The 14,263-nt window shown below is 38.0% G+C and overlaps 1 protein-coding gene across 1 annotated transcript in view; it reads left to right on the top strand.

The window, feature by feature from the left end:
* Positions 1-4,778: 4,778 nt before the first annotated feature.
* LOC139754419 (uncharacterized) overlaps positions 4,779-14,263 on the top strand; it is a 461,762-nt gene continuing 452,277 nt past the window's right edge. The window contains exon 1 of the mRNA XM_071671697.1: positions 4,779-5,063. The gene's annotated coding sequence lies outside the window, so the exon portion shown is untranslated. The remainder of the gene's footprint in view (positions 5,064-14,263) is intronic.

Raw genomic sequence — 14,263 nt, 5'->3', positions numbered from 1 at the left:
AAAGGTGAAAGCAAAGCTTGGGAAAAGGGACACAGAGCTGGTGTGTGGCGATGAGGTATGGTGGTTTGTGGGAAGCCTATTTGTAAGTGTTGTTTGCTTTGAGAGAAGAGGAGCTGCAGAAGGTTTACATGAGTTTACGTGAGAAATACACAACAGGAGGCCTGATTGACCCACGACTGGGTTGTCGGGTAAAAAGAAAAAAATATTCTAACTTGACAAGAAAATGTAATTCCGCTCAGCACTTGTTTAAGTTACCACCAGCCTCCCGCTGCTGCACATTAGCCTTCTATTGTCCTCGTTACCGCTGTCGTTTATACAGATTATTTTTGCCGTTTTTCTCAGATCATACCTGAATTTATAAAATACTTGTCAAAACGACTTTTGAAGGTATTTAAAGTGTTAGCATTCACTACGTCTGACGGTAACTTATTCCAGTGCTGAACACACCTGTAGGAAAAAAGTTTTTTTTTTCCCCCCCAACGTCCTTACTACATCTTTTAGCTTTGAGTTTTATTCCATTTGTCCTAGTATCCGTATTTTCTTGTATTTCGAAAAGATATTCGTAATTTACGTTATCGATTTTGTTCAGAATTTTGAACACTTGGATCAAGTCTACGCGGTCTACGTTTGTTTAAGGGAGAAGAGATTCGATCGTTTTAGCTTCTCTTCGTATACCAGATTTCTAAAGGATGAGATCAATTTTGTCTTGCGTCTTTGTACTTGCTCTAATTTTTCCACGTCATTTCTATAGCTTGGACACCAAAACTGGACTGCATTTTTCAAGGTGTAGTCTTATCAAAAAATTACAAAGTGTAAGAATCGTTTCTGGTATCTCGTAATCTGTTCCTGGCTATGAAACCCAACATTTGGTTGCCTTTTTTCAATTACAACTGCCTGACACTGTTTAGTGTATTTCAGATTGTTGCTAATGACAACCCCCGGGTTGGAGTAGCGGTACTCGCTAGCAGTACTTCTTATTATCAACCGTTTCAGTCCACTGATCCCTTGACTCTACCCAAACAAAAATATCAGTTCGACAATATCAAAAAAACAAAACATTATAAGAATTCAAGAACCTTGCAGAGGTGAATAATGCAATTGATCTTCTGTCCCAGAGAGATCAGAGGAGGAAGAAAATGATGCCAGTGGAGATTTCAGCCTTAAAGAAGCCTGTGAGTCCTCGAACCTTTTCACGAGGCCTTGCAAGTTGAGGAGGGGCAGAGGAAGATGATCGTATCTGCTGTTGGACCAGTGATTAAGGGACTTCAACACTCACTGGAAAATCTAATTCATAATCATAACAACCAATTATAATACTGTGAACAACTCGCCAAACTCCTATTGGACTCTGTGAAGAAAAGATTGAATCAGTGCATGGGAATGAGAAATGTTCAAGTAGCGGCTTTTTTTGGATCCTAGGTTCAATCTGAACTGGCTTCCATCACAAGAGCAGAAGGACCAAGTGCTGGTATATGTCAAGGAAATGCTTGGAGAATTGGAGGTAAATGGATAAAGTAACAAGGATAATGTAGCAGAAGGATTACCTGAATCAGAAAGACACAAGTCTTCCTTCCAAGCTCATTTACTCTCACCACTCTATTCTCCCCAACATTCTTTTTTGAAAACCCCTATAGATCTTCACCTTCACCTCCACAAGATAGTGATCAGACATCCCTCCAGCTGCCCCTCTTGGCACATTAACATCCAAAAGTCTCTCTTTTATACATCTATCAGTCAACACGTATTCCAATAATGCCCTTTGACCTTCTCTCCTACTCACATACGTATACTTATGTATATCTCTCTTTTTAAATCAGATATTACCAATCAACAGTCTTTTTTCAGCACACAAATCCACAAGCTCCTCACCATTTCCATTTGCAACACTGAATACCCCATGTACACCAATTTTACCCTCAACTGCCACATTACTCACCTTCGCATCTAAATCACACATTACGAAAACCCCATCTCGTGCATCAAAGCTGCTGACACACTCACTCAGCTGCTCCCAAAACACTTGCCTCTCGAGATCTTTCTTCTCATGACCAGGTGCATAGGCACCAATAATCACCCATCTCTCTCCATCCACTTTCAGTTTTATCCATATCAATCTAGAATTTTCTTTCTTACAATCTATCACATACTCCCACAACTTCTGCTTCAGAAGTGTTGCATCCCCTTCCTTAGCTCTTGTCCTCTCACCAACCCTTGACTTTACTCCCAAGACATTCCCAAACCACTCTTCCCCTTTACCTTTGAGCTTCGTTTCACTCAGAGCCAAAATATCCAGGTTTCTTTCCTCAAATATACTACCTATCTCTCCTTTCTTGCCATCTTGGTTGCATCCACACACATTCAGACACTCCAGTCTGAGCTTTCCCTTAGAGAGATCCCATGTGAGGCACTGTATGTCCTGATACTTGAGTACGATACTTCTATAGATGTCGGACAAAAGAGTACGTCATGGTTGGTGTCGTAATCTAGATTTCGAACCATAACTTTATGTGGAAAAAGTTGCAATATAAATCAAAAGTAACTGACTCATTGTGATGTCTCTATTTCTTACGGTTCCTATATATGAAAAGAAATGCGGTAAATAAACCTTTCATTCAACTGAATGCTGTGATGCATTTCTACTGTATTCTGTTATCATTGCCCCATTGCCAGTTTCCTGAGATGTATCAGGTCCATATATCATCCGGAGCATCAAACACACACACACACACACACACACACACACACACACACACACACACACACACACACACACACACACACACAGACTGTTAAAGTAACACCTGGACTTGCTCACTTATGATGAGCTTTTCACTTTCCCAGTTCATACATCAAGTTGACTCACACCACCATCATGCAAATAATGTTTCCATTGCATCCGATCCCTCAGTCATTTCCTTATCGTCTTCACCTTAACCATTCCTAATCCTAATAAATTCTCTCATCACATCTATCCATCTCTTCGCGATCTATCTCTCCTTGTGCCCTCTAGTACAATAACATGTATCCTCTTCACCAACTGCTCATCTGTCATACGATCGATGTGACCATTTCATCCCAAAAGCTTATATCAACCATTCATTTTGCTAATGACTGATTCAGCCAGTATCATTTCCTGACATCTTCAATCATCGTTCCATCTATCTCTGTTTCGACACGCTGAGCAAATCATCCATCTCTGCCGATCTCATTTTTACTTATCCTGACCCGAGTCTATACACGTAAGTTTTACATTCATACATCAGCTGTACTGTACTGGGGATGTGGCGGGATGTATACTTACCGGAAGGGGTTCTTTTTCTCCAGGTTCATCGAGACCGTCACAAGTAACATAAAACAACCAAAAAACTTTTAAAACAGTCTTCAGATGTTAAGAATAATTCTAAGACCATATACATTCTCACTATTCATATAGACCACTGAGGTGGCAGTGAAACTAGTATGATTAAGAGATACATAAGTTTGTTAACCGGCCCAGATTTAAAAAAAAAAAAAATCATAAAGTGTATTATCAAATTTCCGCGTTTTCTTATAGCTGTTTCTTGTCAGATGTATGTGGTAATTATCAGTGTCGTTCTTCATTTATCTAGAATACTATAGTTTTAATTCAGGCTTCTGTTTATAAGAGATTAGCGACTCTAACATGTATATCAAATTTCTTTAGCTAGCCCTGTAAACAGTTTTTCTCTATTGATTATGATAGAAAATAGATATTCATAGGTAACTATTATAACTTGTACTTTGAATTTTCCAGCCTCAGTCGTATTTTGACAATATATTTCTATATCCTCATGAACATTTCTCCAATTAAAAACAATATAACTAAAAAAGAGAATGGTTTTACACTACATAATACTAGAAAGCAGCTGTACCCTAAAAATTGCCAATGAATAAGTAAACGAGTGTTTTACAAATACTGTATCTGATATGGGCTGAAGAGTTCAGGTAAAAGCCTGAACAGAATGGGATAGCCCAGGACGACTCTTTAACGTAAAATGGTAAGAGGAATACAAAGGGGAAACTTAAGTACTGTGAAGCTCATAACAACAAATTTTCATTTCAATTATCATGACTGCTTTCATCCCGTTCCGGTCAAAACTTTTATTTCAGTTATAAAAGGTCCCAGAAAAATTTCCGAAGAGCACAGTCCAACTAAAATGATACACATTCATTATATGAATGTGATTTATGCAATCATAGAGACAAGTCTACCATATCCTCATTTATAAAACTCTGTTTCGAGCTCTATATGGCAGTGTTTACAAATCTGTGCGAAACACTCGGCTCCCTAAGTCTTACGTCACTCAACATGGTGTACGTTATCTAAGTCTTACGTCACTCATCATGATATACGTTATTTAAATCATAGATTACTTATAAAAGCTTCGTCGAAGACTTCAAAAAGATTTACCAACAAATATTTTGCTTTTAACGAGTGTAGGCAGTAAGCCGAGCTGGCCCACAGCAGGTGTGTTCCCAACCAAACCACTAGTTTGCTTGTTTACATCCTTGATTGGCCTATGTATATGCTTATTCAAAATCCATCAGCCAGCTGATGCATTCTTATCAATAAATTCATTATCATTTATTGATATTTCTTAAAGTTAACTTTGTAACTGAAAGAGAAAAAATTATTACTCGTAATCATAACTCGGGAAAACTAGTGACGCGATTGTCAAACTTCGTGTAATGATGTAGCATTATGTGGCTCCGCCCAACCCTCTGGTTAAGGTGACCGTTGTCAGTCAGTCATGCCCAGACGCTGCTTGAGGCAAGAGTTTGGTTCAGTCTGTGAGTTATATAAGAATGAAATGGGAAAACTTAGATTATTGTCAACATATCACTGATTCGCTTTTCCGTATATCAACCATTAGTTGCATAGTCAATGTTGTTATAAGATTATTGTGGAAGTGTTCTGTTTGACAAACAAATCAAACTGAGTAACATATCAAAAACATATTGAAACTGGAGAATTTGTAGTGATTTCATGGCGTCCCGACGAATGATGGCTTTTGCACTGTCCTACACCTGCCGGCCGGCGGAAGGTAAGTAACATATATTTATATATTTCCTTTTTTTCTACGTTGGAAAAAGGTCCATATTAAAGAGATGGAGCGAGTATTCTGAAGGTTTGTTAGATGAGTTTGATGATAGAGTGGCAGATCTAGGGTGTTTTCGTCAGGATGGTGTGCGAAGTGAGAGGATTAGGGAGAATGGTTTGGTTAAGAGGAAAAAGTTTGTGAAAGCTTTGAGGAAGATGAAATCCGGCATAGCGGTGGGTTTGGATAGTGATGCAGTTGAACTGATTAAGAACGGGGTTGACTGTTGATTGGTTGGTAAGGATATTCAATGTATGTATGGATCATGAAGTGCCTGAGGATTGGCGTAATGCATGCATAGTGCCATTGTACAGAGGCAAAGAGGATAAAGGTGTATTTAGATTACAGAGACATACGTTTGTTGAGTGTTCCTGAGAAATTGGATGGGAGGGTATTGATTGAGAGGGTGAAAGTATGTACAGAGCATCAGATTGGGGAAGAGCAGTGTGGTTTCAGGTGTTTGCTTTGAAGAATGTGTGTGAGAAATACTTAGAAAAACAGTTGGATTTGTATGTGGCATTTATGGATCTGGAAAAGGCATATGATAGAGTTGATAGAGATGCTTTGTGTAAGGTCGTAAGAGTAAATGGTGTGAGAGGTAAGCTCCTAGAATCAGTGGAATGTTTTTATCTAGGATGTAAGGCATGTGTACGTGTAGGAGATGAGGAAAGTGATTGCTTCCCAGAGACCGAATTGGGAGTGGAAGGATGGAATGAAAAAGATAAGCGATCGGGAACCTGAACATACGGGGGGTGGGGGATAAGAGGCGTGCAAGGAATAGAGTCGACGTGCTGTCAGTGGACTGAACCAGGGCATGTGAAACGTCTGGGGTAAACCATGAAAAGGTGTGTGGGGCCTGGATATGTATAGGGAGCTGTGGTTTCGGTGCAATACACATAATAGCTAGAGACTGAATGTGACGAATGTGGCCTATTTTGTCTGTTTCCTGGCGCTGCCTCGCTGAAGCAGAGGGTAACGATGCTGTTTCCTGTGGGGAGGGGTGCCGCCAAGAATGGATGAAGGCAAGGAAGCATGAATATGTACATGTGTATATATGTAGATGTCTATGTGTATGTATGTGCGTATATGTTGATATATGCATGTGTATGTATATGTACGTGAATGAGCATATATATATATATATATATATATATATATATATATATATATATATATATATATATATATATATATTGGAAAGGATCACAATTTTGCGCGTTATCAACATATTCTTATCTAGTCAATACAATGATCATTGTTTTTAACGTGATTAAACAAGGCATTTGATTCTTGTCCCGTCCTTATACTATATTTATGTTGCTTAAGTCTAACAGAAAGATCCTTACCAGTCTGATCAACATAAAATTTATCACATTTTCCACAAGGCACTTTATAGATGTATCCAAGAGAATTTTCTGGTGAATTCCTGATTAAGATATTCTTTATAGTATTATTGTTGCTAAAGGCAACATTTACATTAAAGGATTTAAGCAACATAGGAAGTAAAGTGAAATTATTATCAAAAGGGAGAACTAAAAGATTCTTGGTGTCAATGGGAGGTTTGGGCTCAACTCTATAAAATGATTTCTTTGCTAACTTAGGGGATTTATCAATGAAAGATCTAGGGTACTTTAACTTAGATCCAATAGAATATATCTTCTCAAACTCATCATCAATAAACTCTTGACTGCAAATACGTAATGCCCTAATGAGCATAGATTGCAATCATGATAATTTAATTCTGTCATGTTGAGATGAGTAATAATGGATATATGAGCATACATTGGTGAGTTTTCTGTATATGCTAAACTTAAACTTGTTTCCTTGCCTATGGATCATGCAATCTAAAAATGGTAACATACCATTATTTTCATTTTCTACAGTAAATTTGATAGAAGGTACTTAATTGTTAAGTAAGGGGAGAAATATCTGTAAATTTTCATTTGTTGGCCAAACGCAAAGAACATCATCTACATACCTAACCAAATTGCATTAGAAGGTAAGATATCCTTTAGTAATTTTGTTTCAAAAATTCCATATAAAGATTACTTAGTACAGGTGAAAGAGGGTTACGCATTGCCATAACAAATTTTTGATCATAATAATCTCCATTGAATTGAAATACACAGTTTTTATACACAATGTCATCAGTTCACTGAAAACAGACTTTGAAACAGATAAATGAATATCATCCAAGACATCAAATAAATATTCTAAAAGGTGCCTTTCAAATGGCAATACCGACACACTGGAAGAACCGGATGTTGGACTCTTGCTATGATAAATTAAGGAAAGAACGCAATAGGCTACAAATGTCACTAAATTGTAAGTTTGACCAGCTTATCAAAAACAGCGACTGGACCAAGAACACCAAACCCATCTTTTGTGGTAAACCTGTCTAATAAACAACTAGATAAGGATTCCTTGTGTGCAATAAGCTATGGTTTAAGCTTTGTGTGCTCTAACAGGGAAGCCAGCTGTGTTGATGCCACAAAGTCTTTTTGTAATTTGGAGAAATACAGTAATTTAAGTGATAATGAAATTGATATCTGAAAGGGTTTAGGGTATGCCAGTTTGTCAAAACCAGTGGAACCTAATTGCCCTAAAAGATTTATAAGAGCTATTAACACCTTAAAAAAAGACAAGGATATACATATTACTAAAGCAGATAAGGCTAACACTCTTGTGATTTTAGACAAAAGTAACTATTTATCTAAAATGAGTGATCTAAATGATGACAACATATTCTAAACTTAGTAACAATCCCTTAGAAGCAGTTAATTCTCATTTCAGTAAAGACATGAAGTTGTTCTGGAAAGGTAATAGTTCTCTTATCAAAATTGTGTCATCTTTGTCCCCTTCACTGCCATATACGTATGGACTTATCAAAACACATAAACAGAATTTTCCAGCAAGACCTATAGTGAGTTCAGTAGGCTCCATCACCTGTAAATTGTCAAAATGGTTAGTTTCTTTATTAAGCCCTTTAGTGGGTAAGGTATCAAATTTTAGTATCATAAACAATGTAGATTTAGTCAACAAGACAAACAATATCAATGATAATTTTGATTTTAAGCTAGTTAACTTTGATGTTTCCTCGCTTTTCACTAAAGTTCCAGTTGATGACCTTTCAGAATATTTATTTGATGTCTTGGATGATATTCATTTATCTGTTTAAAAGTCTATTTTCATTGAACTGATAAAATTGTGTATAAAAGACTGTGTATTTCAATTCAATGGAGATTATCATGCTCAAAAATTTGGTATGGCAATGGGTAACGCTCTTTCACCTGTACTAAGTACTCTTTATATGGAATTTTTTGAAACAAAATTACTAAAGGATATCTTACCTTCTAATGCAATTTGGTTTAGGTATGTAGATAATGTTCTTTGTGTTTTAACAATTTTAACAATTTGGTACCTTCCATCATTGAATCTTCTATCATCAAATACACAAAGAATTATAATCTTAATATTAGTGATGGTTTATACAAATTAGATAACTTTATTGTTGATAACATTTGTAAAATGGTAGATTTATGAACGCTCGTTGTATGTTTTGGACAATCACATGTGAATTGTGTACAAATCTTATCAGCAATAAAGTTATCCAATTTGTATAGACCAACACTGATATTAAGCGTATAATCCTTTGTGTTCTTAATGATAGAAGATTCAATGATATTTCTCGTGGTAATAGTGTTAGATTTGATAACTGAGATGGCATTACTCCAGTCAGTACAATGATCATAGTTTTTAACGTGATTAAACAAGGCATTTAATTCTTGTCCCGTTCTTATACTATATTTATGTTTCTTGAGTCTAACAAAGAACCTTACCAGTCTGTCCAACTTAAAACTTATCCTAATTTCTACACGGCACTTTATAGATGGACCCAGGAGAATTATCTGGTGAATTCTTGATTAAGATATTCTTTATAGTATCATTGTTGCTGAAGGCATTAAAGGATTTAAGCAGCATGGGAAGTAAAGTAAAATTATTATTAAAAGGGAGAACTAAAAGATTCTTGGTGTCAATGGGAGGTTTGGGCTCAACTCTCTAAAATTATTCTTTGCTAACTTGAGGGATTTATCAATGAAAGATCTAGGGTACTTTCACTTAGATCCAATAGAATATATCTTCTCAAACTCATCATCATATTCTCTGGACTGCAGATACGTAATGCCCTAATGAACATAGATTGAATTTATGATAATTTAATTCTGTCTTGTTGAGATGAGTAATGATAGATATATGAGCATACATTGGTAGGTTTTCTGTATATGCTAAACTTAAGCTTCTTTCCTTGCCTATGGATCATGCGATCTCAAAATAGTAATATACCATTTTTTTTTCATTTTCTACAGTAGATTTGATGGAAGGTACTAAATTGTTAAGTAAGGTGAGAAATATTTGTAAATTTTCAATTCAGTGGAGATTACTATGCTCATAAATTTGGTATGGCATTACTGCCTTACTCTTTCACCAGTACTAAGTAATCTTTATATGGAATTTTTTTTAACAAAATTACTAAAGGATATCTTACCTTCTAATGAAATTTGGTTTAGGTATGTAGATGATATTCTCTGTGTTTGTCTCCATGGTTGTTTGATTTGTTTCTGGATGGGGTTATTAGGGAGGTGAATGCAAGACTTTTGGAGAGAGGGGCAAGTATGAAGTCTGTTGCGGATGAGAGGGCTTAGGAAGTAAGTCAGTTGTTGTTGGCTGATGATACACCGCTGGTGGCTGATTCGGGTGAAAAATTGCAGAAGCTGGTGACTGAGTTTGCTAAAGTGTGTGAAAGAAGAAAGCTGAGAGTATATGTGAATAAGAGTAAGGTTATTAAGTATAATAGGGTTGAGGAACAAGCCAATTGGGAGGTAAGTTCAACTTGAGGAAGTAAAGTGTTTTAAATATCTGGGAGCGGATTTGGCAGCGGAGGGAACCATGGAAGCGGAATTGAGTCACAGAGTGGGGGGGGGGGGGGGCGAAAGTTCTGGGAGCGTTAAAAGATGTGTGGAAGGCAAAAATGTTTGAAGGAATAGTGGTTCCAACAATGTTATACGGTTGCGACTCGTGGGCTATAAATAGGGTTGTGAGGAGGAGGGTGGATGTGGTGGTCTGATCGAGTAAGTAATGAAAGGGTATGAGAGATGTGTGGTAATAAAAAGAGAGTGGTTGAGAGAGAGAAGAGGGTGTTTTGAAATGGTTTGGTCACATGGAGAGAATGAATTAGGAGAGATTGACAAAGAGGATATATGTGTTAGAGTTAGAGGGAACGAGAAGAAGTGGGAGACCAAATTGGAGGTGGAAGGATGGAGTGAAAAAGATTTTGAGCGATCAGGGCCTGAACATACAGGAGGGTGAAATGCGTGCAAGGATAAAGTGAATTGGAACGATATGGTATACCGGGATCGACGTGCTGTCGGTGGATTGAACCAGGAAATGTGAAGCGTCTGGGGTAACCCATGGACTGTTTTGTGGGGTCTGGGTGTAGAAAGGGAGCTGTGGTTTCGGTGCATTATACATGACAGCTAGAGAGTGAGTGTGAACGAATGTGGTCTTTGTTTTGTTTTTCTAGCGCTACCTCGTGCGCGCGTAGGAAGGGGGATGGCATTTCATGTATGGTGGGGTGGCAGTCTCAGTGGATGAAGGTATCAAATATGAATATGGACATGTGTGGGCGATTATGTATATACATGTGTGCGTATGTGGGGGGGTTGGGCGAATCTTTCGTCTGTTTCCATTCGCTACCTCGTTAACGCGGGATACAGCTACTTAGTATGATGAAATATAATCATATATATATATATATATATATATATATATATATATATATATATATATATATATATATGTGTGTGTGTGTGTGTGTGTGTGTGTGGGCCGTTCTTCGTCTGTTTGCTGGCGCTACCTCACTGACGCGGGAAACGGAGATCATGTTTGATAAGAATGAGAATATATTTATTTATTTATTTATTTTGCTTTGTCGCTGTCTCCCGCGTTAGCGAGGTAGCGCAAGGAAACAGACGAAAGAATGGCCTAACCCGCCCACATACACATGTATATACATACACGTCCACACACGCAAATATACATACCTATACATCTCAATGTACACGTATATATACACACACAGACATATACATATATACACATGTACATAATTCATACTGTCTGCCTTTATTTGTTCCCATCGACACCTCGCCACACATGGAATAACAACCCCCTCCCCCCTCAAGTGTGCGAGGTAGCGCAAAGAAAAGACACCAAAGGCCCCATTCGTTCACACTCAGTCTCTAGCTGTCATGTAATAATGCACCGAAACCACAGCTCCCTTTCCACATCCAGGCCCCACACAACTTTCCATGGTTTACCCAAGACGCTTTACATGCCCTGGTTCAATCTATTGACAGCACGTCGACCCCGGTATACCACATCGTTCCAATTCACTCTATTCCTTGCACGCCTTTCACCCTCCTGCATGTTCAGGCCCCGATCACTCAAAATCTTTTTCACTCCATCTTTCCACCTCCAATTTGGTCTCCCACTTCTCCTCGTTCCCTCCACCTCTGACACATATATCCTCTTGGTCAATCTTTCCTCACTCATTCTCTCTATGTGACCAAACCATTTCAAAACACCCTCTTCTGCTCTCTCAACCACACTCTTTTTATTTCCACACATCTCTCTTACCCTTACATTACTTACTCGATCAAACCACCTCACACCACATATTGTCCTCAAACATCTCATTTCCAGCACATCCACCCTCCTGCGCTCAACTCTATCCATAGCCCACGCCTCGCAACCATACAACATTGTTGGAACTACTATTCCTTCAAACATACCCATGTTTGCTTTCCGAGATAATGTTCTCGACTTCCAAACATTCTTCAAGGCTCCCAGAATTTTCGCCCCCTCTCCCGCCCTATGATCCACTTCCACTTCCATGGTTCCATCCGCTGCCAGATCCACTACCAGATATCTAAAACACTTTACTTCCTCCAGTTTTTCTCCATTCAAACTTACCTCCCAATTGACTTGACCCTCAACCCTACTGTACCTAATAACCTTAATCTTATTCACATTTACTCTTAACTTTCTTCTTTCACACACTTTACCAAACTCAGCCATCTGCTTCCGTAGTTTCTTACATGAATCAGCCAACAACGCTGTATCATCAGCGTACAACAACTGACTCACTTCCCAAGCTCTCTCATCCACAACAGACTGCATACTTGCCCCTCTTTCCAAAACACTTGCATTCACCTCCCTAACAACCCCATCCATAAACAAATTAAACAACCATGGAGACATCACACAGCCCCGCCGCAAACCTACATTCACTGAGAACCAATCACTTTCCTCTCTTCCTACACGTACACAGGCCTTACATCCTCGATAAAAACTTGTCACTGCTTCTAACAACTTGCCTCCCACACCATATATTCCTAGTACCTTCCACAGAGCATCTCTATCAACTCTATCATATGCCTTCTCCAGATCCATAAATGCTACATACAAATCCATTTGTTTTTCTAAGTATTTCTCACATACATTCTTCAAAGCAAACACCTGATCCACACATCCTCTACCACTTCTGAAACCACACTGCTCTTCCCCAATCTGATGCTCTGTACATGCCTTCACCCTCTCAATCAATACCCTCCCATATAATTTCCCAGGAATACTCAACAAACTTATACCTCTGTAATTTGAGCACTCGCTCTTATCCCCTTTGCCTTTGTACAATGGCACTATGCAAGCATTCCGCCAATCCTCAGGCACCTTACCATGAATCATACATACATTAAATAACCTTACCAACCAGTCAACAATACAGTCACCCCCTTTTTTAATAAATTCCTCTGCAATACCATCCAAACCTGCTGCCTTGCCGGCTTTCATCTTCCGTAAAGCTTTTACTACCTCTTCTCTATTTACCAAATCATTTTCTTTAACCCTCTCAATTTGCACACAACCTCGACCAAAACACCCTATATCTGCCACTGTATCATCAAACACATTCAACAAACCTTCAAAATACTCACTCCATCTCCTTCTCACATCACCACTATTTGTTGTCACCTCCCCATTAGCCCCCTTCACTGAAGTTCCCATTTGCTCCCTTGTCTTACGCACTTTATTTACCTCCTTCCATAACATCTTTTTATTCTCCCTGAAATTCAATGATACTCTCTCCCCCCAACTCTCATTTGCCCGCTTTTTCACCTCTTGCACGTTTCTCTTGACCTCCCGCCTCTTTCTTTTATACATCTCCCACTCATTTGCATTTTTTCCCTGCAAAAACCGTCCAAATGCCTCTCTTTTCTCTTTCACTAATAATCTTACTTCTTCATCCCACCACTCACTACCTTTTCTAATCAACCCACCTCCCACGCCAGAAAATTCTCTTGGATGCATGTATAAAGTGCCTTGTGGTAATTGCGATAAATTTTATGTTGGTCAGACTGGTAAGGATCTTTCTGTTAGACTCAAGCAACATATATATAGTATAAGAACGGGACAAGAATCAAATGTCTTGTTTAATCACGTTAAAAACTATGAACATTGTACTGACTGGAGTAATACCATCTCAGTTATTAACTCTAACTCTGTTACCAAGAGAAATATCATTGAATCTTCTATCATCAAATACACAAAGAATTAAAATCTTAATATTAGTGATGGTTTATACAAATTAGATAACTTTATTGTTGATAACATTTGTAAGATGGTAAGGTTATGAAAGCTCGTTGTATGTTTTGGACAATCACATGTGAATTGTTTACAAATTTTATCAGCAATAAAGTTATCCAATTTGTATAGACCATCACTGATATTAAGTGTATAATTCTTTGTGTATTTAATGATAGAAGATTCAATGATATTTCTCGTGGTAATAGAGTTAGATTTGATAACTGAGATGGCATTACTGCAGTCAATACAACGATCATAATTTTTAACGTGATTAAAGAAGGCATTTAATTCTTGTCCCGTTCTTATACTGTATTTATGTTTCTTAAGTCTAACAGAAAGATCCTTACCAGTCTGCCCAACTTAAAACTTATCCTAATTTCGACACGGCACTTTATAGATGGACCCAGGAGAATTATCTGGTGAATTCTTGATTAAGATATTCT

The sequence above is a fragment of the Panulirus ornatus genome, chromosome 17 (genome assembly GCF_036320965.1).
Source record: "Panulirus ornatus isolate Po-2019 chromosome 17, ASM3632096v1, whole genome shotgun sequence".
Taxonomy (NCBI): domain Eukaryota; kingdom Metazoa; phylum Arthropoda; class Malacostraca; order Decapoda; family Palinuridae; genus Panulirus; species Panulirus ornatus.
Note: the sequence above shows the minus strand (reverse complement) of the source record. Positions and strands in the feature narration are given on the sequence as shown.